Raw genomic sequence first — 20,403 nt, 5'->3', positions numbered from 1 at the left:
AGATAAGAGGGAGGGGCAAAAAAAAAAAAAAAAAAACAGGGAGGTGTCAGACTAGAGGAAAGGGAGAGGCCAAATGCCCTCTCCTTCCGGCCAAGGGAGGGAGGGAGAGAGGGAGGTCAGGTACACAATGGGAAATGAGAAAGAATATAATTGAGATGAGCAAGTACTGTTTAACTCTTTGGTTATAAAAGAGAAATCCTAAAACGAACTGTGACACCTAATATTCTTCCCCATCCTAGGCTAGGGAAAAAAAGATATTCATGAGAATATGAAGCTTAACCTTAGGTTTTCATAGAGGCCATCCAACTGTTTCAGCTCTCTTTTTTTTTGGTGGGGGGAGGGACAGTTGGTAGTGGGGCTTGAACTCTGGGCCTGGGCACTGTTCCTGAACTCTTCAGCTCAAGGCTAGCGCTCTACCACTTGAGCCACGGCGGCACTTCAGGTTTTCTGGTGGTCAATTGGAGGTAAGAGTCTCACAGACTTTCCTGCCCAGGCTGGCTCTGAACCACGATCCTCAGATCTCAGCCTCTAGAGTAGCTAGGAATACAGGAGTGAGCCACTGCTGCCTGGCTACATTTTTTTTTTTTTAAGAGGCTACTTTTCACCAGACTCCTTAATTTTCTCTCTATGGGTTACCCCCATCCCTTTGTCCATCATTTGAAGATAGACTGAAAAAATTAAAAGCATGTAATTGAGCCAAATTTACAAGGTTCTAAAAGGAGCAAGAAGACATCCCTTCCATCAGTTTGGAGTTCATCTCCTTTAAGAAAAAAAATGGGAAGCCAGGCGCTGGTAGCTCATGCCTGTAATCCTAGCTACTCAGGAGGCTGAGATCTGAGGATCGCGGTTCAAAGCCAGCCGGGGCAGGAGAGACCCCGAGACTCCTATCTCCAATAAACCACCAAAAAACCGGAAGTGGCGCTGTAGCTCAAGTGGTAGAGCGCTCACCTTGAGCTGAAGAGCTGAGGGACAGTGCCCCACGACCGACAAAAAAAGGGGGGGGGGGGATTCTCTCCCTAAGTAAATGTCCCATTTTAGCTACAGAACAGGTTATCAGGAAGAAATGTTTCTTCCAATCTGAAAGATTATTATAAATTATTAAGTGTAATCCTCTCAATAACCTCTGTGGTAATGTCAGCCCAGTGTGTGTGTGTGTGTGTTAATGTCAGCCCAGTGTGTGTGTGTGTACAAGTGTTGAACTCAGGGCCTAGGTGATCCCAGTGTGTGTGTGTGTGTGTGTGTGTGTGTGTGTGTGTGTGTACAAGTGTTGAACTCAGGGCGTGTGTGTGTGTGTGTGTGTGTGTGTGTGTGTGTGTGTGTGTGTACAAGTGTTGAACTCAGGGCCTAGGTGATGTCCCTGAGTTTTTTTGCTCAAGGCTAGCACTCTACCACTTGAGTCATAGCTCCACTTGTGGCTTTTTGGTAGTTTATTGGAGATAAGTCTCAGGTATCAGATACTTTTCTGCCTAGTCTGGCTTCAAACAAGAGATTCTCAGATATCGGCCTCCTGAGTAGCTACGACTATAGACATAAGCTACTAACACCTGGCCCATCTTTTTTTTTTTTTTTTCTTTTTGTAAGCATAAATCTGTTGTGCAAGAGAAGTTTCATTGCTGGGTGTTGGTGGCTCTGCTAGAACACTAGCCTCTAGCACAAAAGCTCAGGGACAGCACTCAGGCCCTGAGTTCAAGCCCCACACTGACAATAAATAAATAAATAAATAAATAAATGAATGAATGAATGAATGAATGAATGAATGAGGAGTTTCATTGCAATACTCTCACACATGTATACAATGTGTCCCTAATCTCCTTTGAGCTGGACCTCTCCAGCTTCTTTACCTTTCTTTCTTGAGATGTGCCTCTGTATGTTGACCAAGCTAGTCTCAAACCCAAGGTTGGCTCAAATGATTCTCCTTCTCAGCCTACTAAGCATCTAGGACTACAAGCCACCTCGGTCACAGCCCAGATCATGGGCCCTTTCTATGATGAATAAACAACATATCAAAAGCAGTACCTTGACCAAAGTGGTGGACTACTGTGTCAGAACACAAATCTTCTCTATGTTCCTTCTTGACACATTAGAAGGAGTATGGTCTGTTCTTCCAGTGACTAAAGTCATTCTAAGTTCAATAGAGAGGTTAAACAAAAGAAAGGTTTGTGGGGCTGGGAAGGTGGCTCAGTGTAGAATGCCTGCTTCGCATGCATGAGGCCCTGGGTTCGATTCCTCAGCACCACATAAACAGAAAAGGCTGGGAATGGTGCTATGGCTCAAGTGGTAGAGCGCTAGCCTTGAGCTGAAGAGCTGAGGGACAGCGCCCAGGCCCAGAGTTCAAGCTCCACGACCAACAAAAAAAAAGAAAGAAAGACTTGTGTCTTTCTTCCTTCCTTCCCTCCTTCCTTCCTTCTTCCCTCCCTATCCCGCCCCCCTCTCTCTCCTTTAAGTAAGGCATGATGGCACAAGCCTTGGAATGACAACATTTGAGGCAGGAGGATCCCAAGTTTGAGGCTAGCCTAAGCTATATTATGGGCTCCTGTTTCAAAAGAGGAAAAAAAAGAGTCTGTGAATGGGGACATCACCAAGAGAAGATTGAGTAGAACTACTTAGATGTAAAGGTGCTTACTTCCCTTTGAAAAGCAAAATCTGGGGAAGAACAGCTTGCTAGTAATTTTACTTCCAACTTAGTCCCTTTTGATAAAGAAGAAGTACTCAGGAGGAAAGAAAAAATAAACAAATAAAAAAAAAGATACTCTGTACCAATCACCTACCTTTGAACTGGTGGCAAGCTGATTCTAGAAATCTGGCAACAGGCCATATCCTTTGATCTCCCTCAACCCGAGGGGGGAAAAAAATCTAATCACAAATTTTCCCACTCTCATTTTTAATGGGATATCTCACTAAGCCAAAACTAAAGATCAGAGTTGGGTGGGAAAGGGAAGGAACTAGAAGCCCAGAAGCCGGTGCTAGCCAGCATTAGAACAGAGGAGAGGGATTGTTCTGGCGGTATGTTAGCAATCTGCCTCTAGGGCAGCTGTCCTCTTGGGCAATCAAAGGCCGGTCTGTGTGAGTGTGCTCCGGGGCTAGCCAGTTTGGCAAAAAGTTGAGGACTCAGCCACCCAATCCACAAAGTGAGAAAAGATGCCTGTTTCACAGCTGGAATAGAGGGTAGGGAAAACACGAAACAAAGAAGAAAAGAAGGCAGGAGGAAGAGGACAAAGGGGTTCAGGTGCTATCTCAGTCTAGAGTTTAAGGGGGAGAAAAAAATCTCAGGAAACTCCCAACCATTCCCCAGTTACATGAGAATTGCCAGTAACTCTCAATACTGAAAATCAGAGAATGGGGTGAGTTTCTCTGATCTGAATCCCATAGAATGCCACCTGGAAGAATGCAATCTAAAACAGTAGGGTCCCAGCAGTACCTGGTTTGTTTTTTTGCTCCTTTCAGGCCCCCAAAAAAACCTGCAATTTATGTGCATTACATGAAAATTATGTAACATTTATCTTTGTCTACAATTCCCTCAATGAAATCCTAGACATCTATAAATAATAATAGTGCACAGAAAACTCTGTAAACTCCCCAATGATAAGAGATCGAGGCCATTTATATAACTCAAGTGCTAAAATGTAAAAGGCCATGGTCAGAACTTGCACCCCCTAATCCCTCGGAGTAGCTAGATGCTTGGAGACCCATTAGACACACAAAGACTGCTCTCTTCTCAGTGGTGCTCGGTGGCAGGGCTGCTCTTCAGGGACAAAGAGATTTCACAGGAGAACCACAAAGACATCGCCCCTCTCCCATTCCCCCACTCCCAGCTTTCTCACTTCCTGTCACAGTAGCACCAGACCACAGTCTCCCAGAAACAAACAAATACAAAGTGCTGGATTCTGGGCTGCAGGCCAACTGCATTCCAGGGCATCCTGTCTACCAATCACCAACCAGAGCTCCCACTTTACCCAGCTCAGTTCCTTATCATGTTCAGGGAAAACAACCCTCCTTCCCTGCCCCAAGCCAACACTGCATAGGACAAAGCTCAGGCCTTTAAGAATCCACAGACACTGTGTGTACAGGCCTAAGAGTGGAACCAGTGAGGGATTTTTAAGATTCCAACTTGCCAAGTTTCTTCACTTTGGAGACAGTGCACTAGGGATCTTAGAGCTAGTGTGGCTATTCTGTTCAATGCAACTACATCCCCAAGAAAACTTCATTGTGGCAATCTGATCACCAACCTGGATCCAAGTCAATGAATTTTCTCACCTGGAGAGCTACCGTAGGACCAATCCTGTCACTCACTTCCACGGTTTTAAAGCCTTTCAAACTCTTTTCCCTGAAAGCGAAGAGTTGATTCCAAAAACAGGCCCCACGGAGAACAAACAATGGCAGCAGACTCCACCCAACAGACAGGCAGTTTATCAAGTGCTAGGGGCAAAGTTCCCTACTTCCCTAGAGAACTGGAGGGAGGAGGGCCACTAGGAATTTCACTGTAAGTCTTAGCAGCTTAAGAGGTCAGGACAGTGACCTCAGCTTTTCCTGCTGGGTTGTAGATTTGCAGCCTGGTTTGGGGGGGGGACAGAGAGTCCCCTTCCTAATTAGAATCCTTAGCTGACTCCAAGAATGGACTAAATAATATTATCTCGCACAGCCCACTGCAGTTAAGCCTTAAGTCCCAAAAGCAAAGATACAGATGGAAGTCAAGTCCTATTAACCAAAGAGCTTCAAAATCTGGAAGACCAAACACCCTTTACCCTATGGTCTCTCAATTCCCTGGGTTCTCCAATCAGAGAAATTCCAAGCAATTATGCCATCTTTCTTCATCTTTTCTTTTTTGACATGCCACACTGAGGACTGAACCTGGAGCCTCCATTTTGCTAGGCAGACAAATACCCCTAGCTTTTCTCCCTTCCTTCATCCTAGTCTTCTCCTCTCTCCACTTTTTGGACCTGCTAGAAGCACTGAGGGCTAAATCCTGATCTATGTAGTACAAGAAGTACATAACGCAAAAGCTCAGTCTAAATAAAATAGCACAACTCAGAAGGATTTAGTTTTTATCTAGATCTGGTACAACCAGGTGGAGAGGTAGGACAGGAACATACACAATAGTCAGCTATTCTAGGGCAGGATAGAAAACAAGACAAAGAAAAAAAAAGCTAACAACATTATGCTTTAGAACAGAACTCAACAGCAGGGCCTATCCACTGTAAATTCTGTCACTGAATCACACAAAAGCAAGTTTATGATCTCCTTCCTAGCACCAAATCAAACTAACTCCCTTCCCCCTCCACCCTAGAATACTGAAAATATAGTTACAAATGTTAGTATTCTTACTCAGTGCTCCCTCTCACAGTCAAGACCAAAGAAATTAGTCAATTAAGGACCACAGAGTGAGATGGACATACAAAGACAAATTACGGGGGGAGGAAGGGACAGAGACTGTGAAAGAGGGGGTGAGATGGACTGGAATACAGAGGAAACTTAGGAAGATGTAACAATGTATATTATATATATACATATATATATATATATTAGTATAACTAACATAAGCTAATAAAAACAATTTAAGAACTAAAATAGTAGCACCTAAAGAGAAAGACTACTGAGATATTAAAAAAGACACACCTCAAATAGAGAACTGAACACACCTATACCAATGCTAAGGCTGCTCCCTCCTGAAGGATGGCAGGCAGGCTCTCTGCATCAAACTGAGCAAGGTGAGACAGAAGGGGAGTGCTGACTCAGAACTAGTCACCCTGGCGTCTGAGGGAGGGAAAAGGATGAGGAGTATAAATTAATCCAACTTAACTTTACCAAAGGTCCTGATTCCAAATTGTATCTCTAGCTGTTTCCAGATACATTTGGAAAAGCCAACCAAAGGAATAAAACATAGAAATCCCTGGAGGGCCCAGGGATTTAAGGGGGGCGGGGGGGGGGGGGGGAGGCGAGAGAGGTTGAATCGGTTTTGCTATCTACCTTCCCATGTCATGCTCCAAAGCAAGCCCCAAACTGAAAAGAATTAGAGCAAGGAGAGGCAGAGAAAAGAATGTGACTAAAAAAATGTAGCTACATTCCAACTAGCCAACATCCCACATAGTATTAAGAGCGCCTGAGAATCCATTCCTGCTACATGACAATTACTGGGAATCTGCTGCCAGAGTTCCAACTCCTCAGCCACCCCTCACTCCAAATACTCTGAAAAGAAGGGTGACGGAGCAGGCTTGATGAAGGCAACAGCTGTTTCCACCAAGTAACCCCCATCCCCTTTAATCTCCCCCACCCCCTGAGACCACAGTTCAGACTCACATCAAACACTTAATACAATTGACTGGTCAGTAGGAAGAAGCCCGGACTAAAATAGCAGGAAGAGTGCCAACTGGCCCCACTTGGAATGCTTTCTTGGCTCAAGTTAAAAATAAGAAAGCTTTGTTACCCTCACTCCCTTCTTGTCCAATTATTTTTTCCTTTCTACAACCTACCCCTCAGGATCAAATGGGTTACAGTTTTTCCCTCTACAACTCCTTGGCTATTTTTAAATATCAGAGAATATAAAGGAGGTGTATACAAAACTGAAAAATAATGTCAGGGAGATTAGAAGACTTCCTGAACAGCCAACCCTAATACAGGGCAGGAAAGAAAGAAAGACAGAAAGGAAGACGGAAAGAAAGGAAAGAAAGAAAGAGAGAGAGAGAGAGAAAAGAAATAAGAGCACACACAAAAGGGTAGCAAATATTATGCAACCAAACATAAACACTGGTGGAAGTCTCTTAAAGCACTAGTAACCACTTAAGAGTACTAACATAACCAGCTCCTACCCCCATCCCATATTCCAAGTTGACCAGAGTTAGTCAGTCAAGGAGGGAGGGAAGGAAGCCAGCACTTCCTTTTCAGACAGGAAGTAAATTGGCCTTTCCTGTCCAGTTCTAAACAAATTGTCCAGCTGAGTTTCAATGCTAACATCCTCTCCCGAAACTGTTCCACAATTTCAAAATGGAGAGAGGAAATGGATATAGTCTACAAGTTTCCCTTGGCCCTAGTAGGCAAGTTCTCTCTACTATGCCAAGTATTTGTATAACCTTCAAATCAATCAGAAATAACATCTGTATATTCAAACAATACCAAGTGACACAGGGGTACACCACTTCAAATTAACCAGATCCTCACCATGGCTACCTAACACGAACTAGTGGTCTTTCCCACTTCTCATTCTAAGTAACCACCTACTTGAGAAGCTTAATTCCAACGTCCAGGTTTTTGTGGTACTCAAACGTGATTGATCAAAATGACCTGGGAAGCTTTTGGAAAAACATTCAATAACCCATACCTCAATTTCTGGAAGGGGGGAATGGGAGTAGGGGGTGGGAAATTCATGTTTTCAAAGAGTCTTCATTGTAGTCTATTGGCAGTCTACTGGAGTAACCTATCCCTGACAACCCTCTAACCACAACATTTTCTTACAAAAAGTGCAATTACAAAATACATTATTTGGTCTCTTTTTACTGCTCACCAGTCAGCTCAGATCACTACACTGCACAGATTAGAGGCTCTTTGAAAGCATGGATTGTGTATAAGCATGGCTGCCATAGCACTGTCCTAAATCCTGTTTCTAAGTTCAGAGCCTAGAAGAGCTAGCTCACTTGCCAGCACTACCCTCTTAGGATTCCTGAGTTGCTTTATAGGAGTAAAATATTCCTGTTTACATTGCAGACTAAGCAACATAATTACTTTTAAAATGTCTTAGTTAAAATTTCCTCCAAGGAACAAAGAGATTATTAGACTGGTTCCATAGCGTATCATAAAAGAAGTCCAAAGTCATAAATGTACCATTTGAGGCCACTAGATGTTTCTAGCCTACTAGATAATGTAGGATAGTGAAAAATAACCAGAAACTCAATTCAAGGATAATCTAACACTTATCCAAGAAAGTCACTTTAACATGAGGTTTTAGTAAGAACAAGCAAGTAGCAAAATGTCTTTTAAAGGTCTATGGAAGCTGGATGCTCATGCCTATAATCCTAGCTACTCAGGAAGCTGACTATCTGAAGACTACAATTCAAAGGCAGGCCAGATAAGTCTGTGAGACCAATGAACCATCAGAAAACCAAAAGTGGAGTTGTGGGCCAAAGTGGTAGAGCACTAGCCTTGAGCAAAATAGCTCAAGGACAGTGCCTAGACCTCATGACCACCACCACCAACAAAACAATAACAAAAATCTATAGAAGCCAGGTGCCAGAGGCTCATGCCTCTACTCCTAGCTATTTTGGAGACTGAGATCTGAGGATCAAGGTTCACAGCCCGGCAGAAAAGTCAGTGAGACTCTATCTCCAATTAACCACCAAAAGAGAAACAAAAACTGGGAAGTGGAGCTGTGGCTCAAGTGTTAGAGCACTATCCTTGAACACAGAAGTTCAGGGATCAGCCCCCAATCCCTGAGTTCAAGTGCCAAGGACAGCACACACAAAGTTTATGAACATTTCCATGAGGAAAAAATTTATGAACATTTCCATAAGGAAGCATGTGTCACTGAAGACTTAGTAAATTAAAAAAAAAATTAAGCAGCATTAAAAGACACATTCTCAGGACAACTACAAACATCTTGGCCTCATCGGTATGTGCTGAAGTAACACAACCAGTACTTCAAAATCTTGGGGATTCTGTGATTGCCTGGAGTATTTTCCATCCAAAACAAGATAGCAACCTGACAGATAAGAGAATTAGGGGTGGGGGGGGAGGGAAGTGTCTTATGGTAGTATAGCACCCCTGCCTAAGAAGCTCCAGATCCTAAATTCAAATAATTTACCACCAAAAATTTTAAAAGGGGGCAGGTTTAGTGGCTCAAGCCTGTAATCCTGGCTACTTGGGAAGTAGAAATGAGGGGATGGAGTTGGCAGACCATGATTTAAGGCCAGCAGGGCCTAAAAGTTCAGAGACTCAATCTCAACTAATGGCTGAGTGCTGGCAGACTGGTAGAGCACCTGTTCAGCAAGCATGAAGCTCTTGAGTTCAAAACCCAGTTTCAGGGGGGAAAAATACTATTGATTGAGGTCATCTCCCAAGGATGATATTGAGTAACAGAATGACAACTAGAGAGGTACAATTAAAACGTAGAACAGAGGGTAATCAGGTCAAGTACCAGGGTTAAAACTCCAAACAGAGAGAGGAAGACAGAGAGTCTTTTACTAAGGGACTAGCTAAACCAGAAATCTTGAGAGGGAAAGTGAGAAGAGTGGGTGATTCAAAAGACAGATACTCTGGTAATCAAATACCCTCTTACTTTCCCATCCAAAGTTGACAGAGACCTTCAAGTCACTTGGTACTTCTTCCCCAGCTCCAAAGTCAACCAAACGAAGCTTCTCAGCATATATATTTTGACAGTCCTTAAGGAACCAAGCATACATATTTAGAAAGGGAAAAACAGAGCCTGACAGTTACTTAACAGGGATGATCATCACCCTTGATATGCAAAACAGAAGTATGGGTATGATTAGTCAGGCACTGGTAGCTCACACCTGTAATCCTAGCTATTCAGAAGGCTGAGATCCAAGGACAATGACCTCTAATTAACTCACAAAAAAGGGAGAAGTGGACCTACTGCTCAAGTGGTACAGCAAGAGGCCCTAAGTTCAAGCCCCAGGACTGGCAAAAATTAATCAATCAATTAATTAATTAATTACATGGTAACCGATGAAGAAAGAAAAGGGAAAGAAAGAAAACAGGGATAAGACACAGACACAGAAAGAAAAACAAGCTAGCAAGAACTTTTTGGTCAAATGAACCAAACCAGAAGCAGCAGGTAAATGTGGTAAGTCTAACATGTGATCACAAACATCAAAGCAACAAATGTACTCAAGGTCTTAGCTGTTACTTCTGTTCACTAAAAACTGCTCTCCTGGAGCTTCTACAATGGAAGAAAGATGGAGGCAAGCTGCCTCAACTTAGGAGGAATTCAGCAAAAACAATTAACAGCTGCTGTCTCTGGAGCCTGAAGTAAGGCGATGACTTGGTAATGAGGAATCAAACCCAGGGCTTCATGCACGCTATGCAAGCATTCTACCACTAAGCCATATTCCCAGCCCTCCACCCTTCATTTCTTTGGTCTTTCTCCCATATATCTTATACATAAGGCCTCCCCTGACTACTCTTTAAAAATAGAATAACCTCATTCCCATCTTATCCTCCACTCTCCATCCTACTTCCTCTGCTTGCTTTCTTCTCAACTGTAGTATCACACCCGGGTATATTACACATGTATTTGCTTATATTGTATTTGTCTCTCACAAATGTGTTGTTGTTTTGATTTGTTTTTGTTTTTTTGTCGGTTGTGGGCCTGACTCTGGGTCTGGGTGCTGACCCTCAGCTCTTCAGCTCCAGGCTAGCACTCTACCACTTGAGCCACAGCGCCACTTCCGGCTTTTTCTGTTTATGTGGTGCTGAGGAATCGAACCCAGGGCCTCATGCATGCAAGGCAAGCGCTCTACCACTGAGCTTGGTTTGGTTTTGATAGCACTGGGGTGTGAACTCAAGACATCCCACCACTACTGGCGCCACACCACCAGCTGCTTCTCACAACTAGAATGTAAGCGCTGTGAGGGCAAACATTAATGAGTTCTATTTGGCTGAATGTAGACTACAACAGATTCCATACTTTTCATTTTTCCCTAATTGTGATATTGGGTCTGTGAACTGGAGGCTCCTGCAGCCCTACCTTCCCACCTGACTGACCTTCAGCCAGGAAGACACACAAGTGGGCCACTGTGCCCTGGTTTACAAAGTCAGCCGTGGAGAGCAGAACAGCAGAGAGGTAACAGAACTTCCCCCATTCCAACAAAGAAGCAGGAAAGAAATCAGATTGGCACCCATTTTCTCTTTTAAAATAGACTCCTCTATTTTAAAAGTGTACTGAATATACACCAGCTACTTTACTTCAATGAGATGTGCCTCGCTTGCAGTGCGATGGGAACTGTAGATACTGTAATAAAGGTAACGAAAAGTTGACCTAGTTTCTAGAACAATGTCTTATCTCTTCAACCACCAGAATAAATTTTGGTTTCTTACGATATAAGATTCCTAAAACAAAAATATTTCCACCCCATAAAGAGAAATTTGCTATTTCAGTCCAATATAGAACAACATATGATGCACACACACAAAAATTGGAATTTACTAGGGGAAAAGTCAATTCCCTTTGCTTTACTGTCAATTGTACCACATGAATATAATCAATTAGGAAATGTATGAGAATCTACATCTGACTATCAAAGTCATCTGAATTACTTAGATCAATTTTCCCAAATTGCAAATGTAATCCTTCATCTCAATGAAATAAACAATAATATCCTATGAATCAGAAAGTTGGGCTCGCTTTGGCAGTACATATATTAAAACTGGAATGACACAGAAAAGAATAGCATGGCCCTTCTGCAATGATGGCACACAAATTCAGGAAGCATTCCCTATTTAAAAAAAAAATCAGAAAGTTCTCCCCTATCTAGTGAATTCACCAGCAAAATACCAGGCTGGAGGTGTGGCTCAAGTATACTGGTTTTTTTTTTTTCTTGTCGGTCATGGGGCTTGAACTCTGGGCCTGGGTGCTGTCCCTCAGCTCTTCAGCTCAAGGCTAGCGCTCTACCACTTGAGCCACAGCACCACTTCTGGGTTTTTCTGCTTATGTGGTGCTGAGGAATCGAACCCAGAGCCTCATACATGCAAGGCAAGCACTCTACCCCTGAGCCACCTTCCCAGCCCCTCAAGTATACTGTTATAGTGCCAACAGTGAGCAGGAAAGCCAAGTGAAGGCAAGAAAGCTGAGGCCCCTGAGTTCAAGTCCTGGTATAAGCAAAGAAAAAAAAAAGTGGGAAGGGGGATGAAGTGGGTCTGACAGGGCTACATTATATGTATGTAGGGAAAGTCACAATAAAACACCCCCTTGTAAAACTAGTATGTGCTACAAAAAATATGAGAGAAAGGGAGGAATGGAAGGTGGGAGAGAAAAGAAGAAAAGAGAAGCAAGAGGAAGAAAGAGGAGAACAGGAGGGAGGGAAAAGGGGAAGGAAGAGAGAGAGGGAGGGAGGGAGGGAAAGAGAGAAGGAAGGATGGAAGGAAGGAAGGAAATCCCAGGCTGGAAGAAACCTACAAGTTTCCAGGCAAGGCTTTATCTAACACATACATGGCCACAGACTGGCTTTTCCACCTAGAAAAGTAGACCCTTTTTAGAAACACACTTTTCACAGGAAGCAGTGGTGAACCCACAATTTCTACATGTCTGTTTGTGAATGTCCATAAATAAGGGCTTCAAGTACAGAATGTTTCCTGAAAGAAGAAAAAAGAAGGAGAGAGCTTATTGCAAGAAAAAGGATAGCATAACCCTGCCTTGGTTTCTGTGTAATTGTTTCCTGTACAAGCACTTCTGACTAAATGTTACCTTACTAACTCCTAGTTGGACAAGCAAGACTTGGAAGTAAAGAATCTGTTCATGGGGGGGGGGGGGGGGGGCAGGGGGAGTCTGGGAAGAGATGGGAAGGGGAAACAAAGGTGGAGGCTACAATGCTTGATAAGAAATGTACTCATTATCTTGCCCATGTAATTGTAACCCCTCTGTTCAGTATTTTCACAATTAAAAAAAGAATCTGTTCAAAGTCAAGAAGAATAAATCCAAACCAAACTCTCTGAACCCATTCTCTGCTGAAAATTTTAAAAAATTACACTTGTGATGCTCGAGTTCTGCTTCTTATACATACAGAAAGTTAAGAGTAACTTGTATTGCAGGGTTTTTTGTCCTAAGTATCAAAGTCTTTGAAGAAATTATTGTAAGATATTTAGTGTAAAAAAATTACTGTAAGACCCTATTGTTGGTCTCCCCCCTCATCCCCCCCATACCCCCCCCCTCCCCGCCATTTATACCTCATTATAGCCATTCTCAAACTGCCAGTTTTGGACAACCCCACCCATACAACTCCACTACTAAGAAAACTTATTTTCCCCAATTGTAAAAATAAATGAATAAAACAAAGTTAGCAGAGAGCATGATGGTACAGGCCTATAATCCAAGCACTTGGGAGGCCCAGGCAGGAGTTCCAGACCAGCCTGGGTTACAAGACTGTATCCAAAAAAACAACTCAGGTTTTAAGATACTTTAAAGAACATTTCATTCAGCTGGGTGCTAGTGGCTCTTGTCTGTAATCCTAGCTATTCAAGAAGCTGAGATCTCAGGATCGCTGTTCAAAGCCAGCCCTGGAGGAAAAGTCTATGAGACTCTTATCTCCAATTAGCCATCAGAAAACTAGAAGTGGAGCTGTGGCTCAAAGTGGCAGAGCACTAGCCTTGCGCAAAAGAGCTCAAGGACAGCTCCCAGACCCTGAGTTCAAGCCCCCTGACCAACCAAACAAAAAACAAAAACTTTTCATCTAACAAACAATTGAAGTGTGAGTTCATTCATTCTAGGTATTACTATGAGTTGTACAATATTCTATGAACTTTACATATCACATCACTTCATTGTCATACCAGTCTTATATGATAGCTTAATCATATTATCCTAACTTTACAGACAAGGAAACCAAGGCAGAATGATTAAACAATGTGTGAGTCAGAGCAAGATGTGAACCCAGTATGGCACCAGCATCAATGCTTTTAGCTACTATGCTATGCTGTCTTCCTCACTTATTGATGGAACACTTAGCTTCAAAATTGCCTTTTCGGTTAGCATATTGATCACAAAATATATAAAAGCGAAACATTTGGAGCAAAATATTAATAATCTGTGTCTAGGAGAATGAAGGAGATACAGAGTTACTGCAAATTTGAAATAAAAATGTGTTCCATCTAAACTGTGAGCTGCTAAGGTATAGATATGACCTTTACATTCACCAGCTTTTATCATCATACAATGGGACATGTTTTGTGACAATCATGATCAAATTACCTATTGCTGAACAATGCATAATACTTTACCTATTGCTGAACAATGCATAATATTTTAAGAAAAGTCTTTGAGGGGCTGCGAAGGTGGCTCAGTGGTAGAGCGCTTGCCTTGCATGCCTGAGGCCCTGGGTTCGATTCCTCAGCACCACATAAGCAAAAAGAAAAAAAGCCAGAAGTGGCGCTGTGACTCCAGTGGTAGAGCGCTAGCCTTCAGCTGAAGAGCTGAGGGACAGCGCCCAGACCCAGAGTTCAGGCCCCACAACCAGACGCCCCCCCCCCCCCAAAAAAAAGTCTTTGAATCATTATGATGCCCCCACTATATGCCTGAATAAATATCCATACTAGTCCCATCAACCAAAGAACTCACTGGAAATAAAATGGCCCTAAAAATGGGTATCACATTTGTTCCTGAACTTAATAAAGCCAGGTCTTATTCTTGGTACTTAATATTTAATAAGTAACAACATGCAAATCCAAGCAAATTAGGGGGAAAATGTACATTAAACACACACACACACACACACACACACACACACACACACACACACACACACACACACACACACACACACACACACACACACACACTTAGCCAAGTGCCAGTGGTTTGCTCCTGTAATCCTATCTACCACAGAGGCTGAGATCTGAGGATCGAAGTTCAAATCCAACCTGGGCAAGCAAAGTCCATGAGACTCTTGTCGCCAATTAACCACCAGAAAACCAGAAGTAGTGGCCCGGTAGCTCAAGTCGTAGAGCACGCACCTTGAGCTGAAAAGCTCAGGGATAGCGCCCAGGCCCAGAGTTCAAGCCCCAGGACTGACAAAAAAAAAAAAAAAAATACATTTTATAATTAAATACAAAGTCACACTCTAATTTCTCTCTTGTAAGTCCCAACCAGAGCAGTGGTTCTAGCCTCCTCCAGTCTCCCTGCTCGGCTATGCCAATGCACTATTGGAAACCTTAAAAGCAGCTCCCTCTTTTAGGGCAAGTAATGTCTATTTCAGCTCATATGACACTTAACCCTTTTCCCTGAGGGAAGGGAACATGAAAAAAGTATTTGTAGCTATTCATATCCGAATTACCTAGAGTTCATTCCTTCAGGCAAGTTTCCTGTTACAATTATGACTCTAAATTATCCATGAAAACTTATTTTGGCCCTTAAATATATAAACATCCCAATATAGTTCATGAACAAATTCTGTAAAAGTTCCCTGGCTGATTAAAATATATATATGTATGTGTGTATGTGCGTACACGCGTGCGCGCGCACACATACATATATCAAGGCTGGAGATGTATTTAGTGGCAGAATGCTTGCCTGTAGTTTGCTCAAAGCTGTAGGTTAAATCCTTAGAACTAGGGATGAAAAATGATCTCAAACATGCTTTTTTTTTTTTTTTTTTGCCAGTCACGGGGCCTGAACTCTGGGCCTGGGCACTTACCTCAGCTCTTCAGCTCAAGGCTAGCACTCTACCACTTGAGCCACAGTGTCACTTCTGGCTTTTTCTGTTTATGTAGTTCTGAGGAATCAAACCCAGGGCCTCATGCATGCAAGGCAAGGACTCTACCAATGAGCCACCCTCCCAGCCCCTCGAACATGCTTTTTGAAAGGCTAGTGTCCCAAACTACCATTTCAAAACCTTTTTTTTTTTTTTTGCTGGTTGTGGGGCCTGAACTCTGGGCCTGGGCGCTGTCCCTTAGCTCTTCAGCTCAAGGCTAGTGCTCTACCACTTGAGCCACAGCACCATTTCCAGCCTTTACTGCTTATGTGGTACTGAGGAATCGAACTCAGGGCCTCATGCATGCAAGGCAAGCATTGTACCACTGAGCCACCTTCCCAGCCCTCCAAAAACTTTAGGGTTTTTTTTTGTTTCATTTCATTTTTTAGTGCTGGTCCTAGGGTTTGAACTCAGAGTTTGGGCACTCTGCACTGTCCCTGAACTTTTGTACTCATGGATAGTGCTCTATCACTTGAACTACAACTCCACTTCTGGCTTTTGGAGGGTTAACTGGAAATAAAAAGTGTCACAGACATTCCTGCCTGGGCTGGTTTTGAACACAATCCACAGATCTCAGCCTCCTGAGTAACTAGGACTACAGGGAGCCTGCAGAACTATGCCTTAAGTTTTTATTAGCAGGTGTAAAAAACCCCTCATTCCAACCAGGGCTGAATTCCTCCTTGCTGCTGCTCTTTTTGGCTCTCCTTAGAAAATGGCTATACTTCAGGTTTTCAGCAAATAGCTGCCTGTTCTCAAATGATCTAAGTAGGACCCTACTTTTCATACTGTTCTTTGGAATGACTGCCCAAAAAATGGCTAAAATTTAAAATCTTCCATTATTTTCAGAAACACTGCTTAAAATAGGAGGGAAGAGGTGTATAAAAGACTGAAACCACAGTCTACCATAAAAGTTTCACAATTACATGGAAAGATTATTAATTTATGTTGTTTTGCTTCCTGTCTCAACTTCCTCTCAAGCTTTCCATACAAGTCCTCACTGATTCCTATAAAGTGCCTAAATTAACTAAGGCTTACTGAACATCTCAGTACATATAAGATACTGAGACAGGTACTAAAAAGTATGGCTAAGACGGTACCTACACCCAAATGGCTCATAGTCTAGAGGGAAGAAGAAAATAAGACAATTTAAATACAGTTTGACAAAAAGCATTGTTTGCACTATTCCCACAAGGTGGTATCATTCCAAACCAAGTGGCTGAAATTTCTCTGGATGAAGAAATTCCACTTCGAGACAATTCTAGGAAGTCAAAAATTAAGAAAACAAGACTGGGGATGTAACTCAGTAGCATAGCACTTACCTAGCATGCCTAAGAGGCTGAGTTCAATCCCCAGCATTGCTAAAATAAAGATAGCAATGGCATGCACATTCTAAGATCTCTGTTCTAAAGATCAAAAAGAATATCCTTTCTAACATCCAGTTCCCAAGGAATTTAAGAAAAAATGAATCTTTTATATATACTGTATTATCCCAGCATCAGGAAAGGATAAGGGATAGCTAAGGGATTACTGACCGTACCTGAGTTGAAACACCTCTACCTCTAGCAAGGGTTCATTTTAGCTCTAGTTGTTATTTCCATCACTCTCTGGAGAATTACAGTTTATTAGTGAAGTCCACAGACATTGTAGTTAGTCAGATAAGGGTTAATCCTGGCCTTCACCATTTATAGGTGTTCAGATTTTTGCAAACCTCAAGTTTCTGAATCTCAAATTCCTTTTGTTAAAAAAAATGGCTGTGGTCACAAATTAAGTAAATATTTTATGCTAAATGCTTAACACATGGCAAAAACAAAAAAACAAAACAATGAAAGGGAGGGTAGGAACAGGAAGACCTGGTAGTAACTAATGGGACCATCAGGTACCCAAATAGAAAACAATGAATTATACAGAACTAATCATTTTGTTATTCCAATTGATAGTGATCTATGTCTAATTTATTTATATGCCTCCTATCTCACTCATCCCTAGAGAGCAACCACTTGATAAACTAAGATTGTATCGTAATTATGTGGCTCTTTTATTTTTTCCAAGATCTATAGTCGTCTCAATTTAATACTCGCTGAGAACATGTTCCAACCTCTCTGTCAACACTGAAATCATAAGAAAGGTACCAAAACTCAAGCCAGTCAAAAGAGATCCCCACCTGAAACACAGACCACACTACTACCTTGTTCACATAACAAAGAAACCAATAGTACTACATGGGAGGCATGCAAAGAAAGAAGAATCAGTACAACTCATACTTGTTTGTCATCATTTTTTTTTACCCAGTAATCAAAATGAAGAACAAAAAAAAAAAAAAATCACAAAATAAAAGACTTACTCATCTGCACCCCTTCCTATGATCCTTGAAAGAACCAGGGGAGGTGAAGTAAGTAGAAGACACATCTTCCATCTTATCACCCCAAAGGCTCTAAACTACACACCAGTCAAAACAATGCATTGGCTCATGGAAATAGTCCCGGACCATAGTTAATATGGTGTTCATTATAGCTACACAAAGCCCAGAGTTAAAGCCGGACCCAAATCACCATCACTCAGTCATCCAGAACCTATTTTCAAACTGCCTTTGTACTCCGCCTTCAGATTCTCTCATCCCTCCCCCTAAAGGCTGAGTGGGAAACAGTCTCGGGCAGCAACAAGATCAGTCCTCCAAAGAGCCAAGAACCCTCCCTAGGCTAGATGCAAGGCAGAGAACATTTGGAATAAAATTGGAAAAATATTAAACGAGTACTGTGTTTGTATGCCCAAATGGACACACAAATTCTTTTTCTTTTCAATTGCATGTTATGAGATCCAGACATCAAATTTTTCCTGTCGTCCTCGCTTAGATTATGTTCAGAGGAACAAAGTTCTGTTTCCACCAGAAGCCACAACCTCACAAGGATGAAATCATCCTTCGAGAAATGGTTTCACTCTAGAAAAGAGGAAGTGTTCTAGTCTAAAAAGAATAGAGGAAGGGAATATTGGATCAGAGGATTATTAAATAATACCTACTAGCTTAAAGCTAATGAGTAGCTTACATATCTTGTTCCAATTAAGGAGGTGTCTATTCTAGCTATAATTTTCAGATTGATTGGCATTTAAAAGAGAGAGAACACCCCAGCGTCCAGCTCCTGATGAGTTGGCTGTATAATTATCCAGAATCAGTACTTCTGCAAAAATGTACTTCTAAAAACCCCAAACAAATTCTAAGATGAAATATGACATATGAAAACAGTCACAGACTTTCAGTCCTAACAAGTGTTCTGATTTCAGTAAAATAACCAAAAGAAAAAAAACTCACTTCCAAAAAACAACTTTATACTTGGGTTTACAAATAAAAACTCCCCTTTGTGCTTTCTCAAATGCATTTTCAATACTGAAGTTTGCATGAAGTAGTTTCTTTCAGCTTAAACTTACATAGCCCACACCCACCCACCCAAAGATCACGGAGCTGAAAATATTTTCAGGTGCGTGGCCACTAAATACAGGAGAGAGAGAAAGCGTAATTAGAATTTTCCATCCCTTAAAGCACGTCAGTCAAATGTTACTGTATTTTCAGGTTTAATCTAACACATTCAGAAATCTATGCCACCAAAGGTGGTTTCAGGAGGACGATTTGAGGGCCAAAACAGTAAACACCGATCCATTTGTTTTCTTTCACAAAGCAAAGCAGGAGGCTAAGTCTCGGGCTAAAGAGGCTCCCCACCCACTGCACCTGGAAAAGTAAAAGAGGGACCCACCCAAGAACAGCAGGGTTGAAACGGATCTAGGCCGTTCAAACTCTCCCGGGGAGAAAAAAACAATACCACCAAAACTTCAAGCTCCCACCAACTTTTCATCTACACAAATCCAATAATAAAAAGGAGGAGAAAGAAATGAAAGTTTTGGAGCATAGGAAGAACCGTCTGTGAAACTTAGCTTCAGACTAGGATAAATTCTTCTCCCAACCCACACGCAACATGCCAAAAACATAACTTTTGATTTGGGTTCTACAAACAGAAGTATGTTAGCTTAATCCAGAAAATATAAATAAATGCAAAGAACACACAGAAATACTAATTTACACAACTTTTCTCTCTAATCCCTCCCTGTATTAGACCTAGAAGTTTGTTCCTAGGTCTTGAATATTTTACTTTTTCTTTTTCACACAGGATACCAAAATCCCGGATACCAAAATCCCAGATACCAAAATCCCTCCCAAAGTATAGAAAGTAGAAAGGAGAAAAAAAAAAAATCATTTCTTAAAAGCCACCCGTCAGCTTAACAGTCTCGCCCCTTTTTAAATTTCCTCCAGTTACCGTCAGGATAAATTCAACTTGGATTCTCCTCCTTCACCCTACACAGTTTAACAAAAAAAAAAAGAAAGAAAGAAAAGCACACACCTCAGATGTGGATTTCTAAAACCCAGTCCTTTAAGAACGAAACCCAAGGCTTCACCAATGTGCTGAGAAAGATAAATCCAGCAAGGCAGTTGGTTTCCGCCACCTCTTCCTCCTTTCAGGTCCTTTCCTGCTCTTCTTTCTCTCTCTCTCTCTTTCTCGCTCTCTCCCTCTCTCCCTCACTTTCACTCTCCCTCCCGCTCTCCCTCTCTCTCTCTTTTTTTTCCTCCTCAGATCCAACACCTAAAATGGAAGTTGCACCCAGCCAAAGGCAAGGGAGCCTGGGTGGTGACAAACTGATCTGGCAGCCCTACCCCCTCTCTTTCCTAAGTGATGTCAGCTTCTGCAAGCTTCCAATAGGAGCCAGGCATAAATCAGGGAGCTGACCTCATCCAATAGGAAACTTTATTATAGGAAATTAAAAAAAAGAGAGAGAGGAGGAGGAGGAGAGAAAGAGACAGGGGGAAGTTTGAGATATTTATTTATTTATATTTAAAGCGGAGTCTATACAATCTCTGAGGAATTCTTGCCGGGATAGGGTGTGGAGGTGCAATCGCACTTAAGCCTCTGCTCTCTTGGATAAGGAGGTTTTGCGCCCTCTCCTTACCTATGCA

The 20,403-nt window shown here is 42.1% G+C and overlaps 1 protein-coding gene and 1 non-coding gene across 10 annotated transcripts in view; one reads left to right on the top strand and one right to left on the bottom strand.

The window, feature by feature from the left end:
- The window catches only part of Ctnnd1 (catenin delta 1), a 56,822-nt gene extending 36,733 nt beyond the window's left edge, over positions 1-20,089 (bottom strand). For 8 of the 9 annotated variants that reach the window (XM_042675564.1, XM_042675567.1, XM_042675570.1 and 5 more), the window contains exon 1: positions 19,793-20,089. The gene's annotated coding sequence lies outside the window, so the exon portion shown is untranslated. Of the gene's footprint in view, positions 1-5,642; positions 5,752-19,792 lie in introns of all 9 variants that reach the window. The other variant, XM_042675566.1, reaches the window with a different exon arrangement.
- On the top strand, positions 11,343-11,449 carry LOC122105394. The gene has a single exon (XR_006147023.1). It is a non-coding gene; the product is annotated as a U6 spliceosomal RNA (small nuclear RNA).
- Positions 20,090-20,403: the final 314 nt, after the last annotated feature.

This window comes from Dipodomys spectabilis, unplaced genomic scaffold (assembly GCF_019054845.1).
Source record: "Dipodomys spectabilis isolate Male_0828 unplaced genomic scaffold, ASM1905484v1 ptg000030l, whole genome shotgun sequence".
In the NCBI taxonomy this organism is placed as follows: Eukaryota; Metazoa; Chordata; class Mammalia; order Rodentia; family Heteromyidae; genus Dipodomys; species Dipodomys spectabilis.
This window is presented reverse-complemented; position numbering and strand designations above follow the sequence as displayed.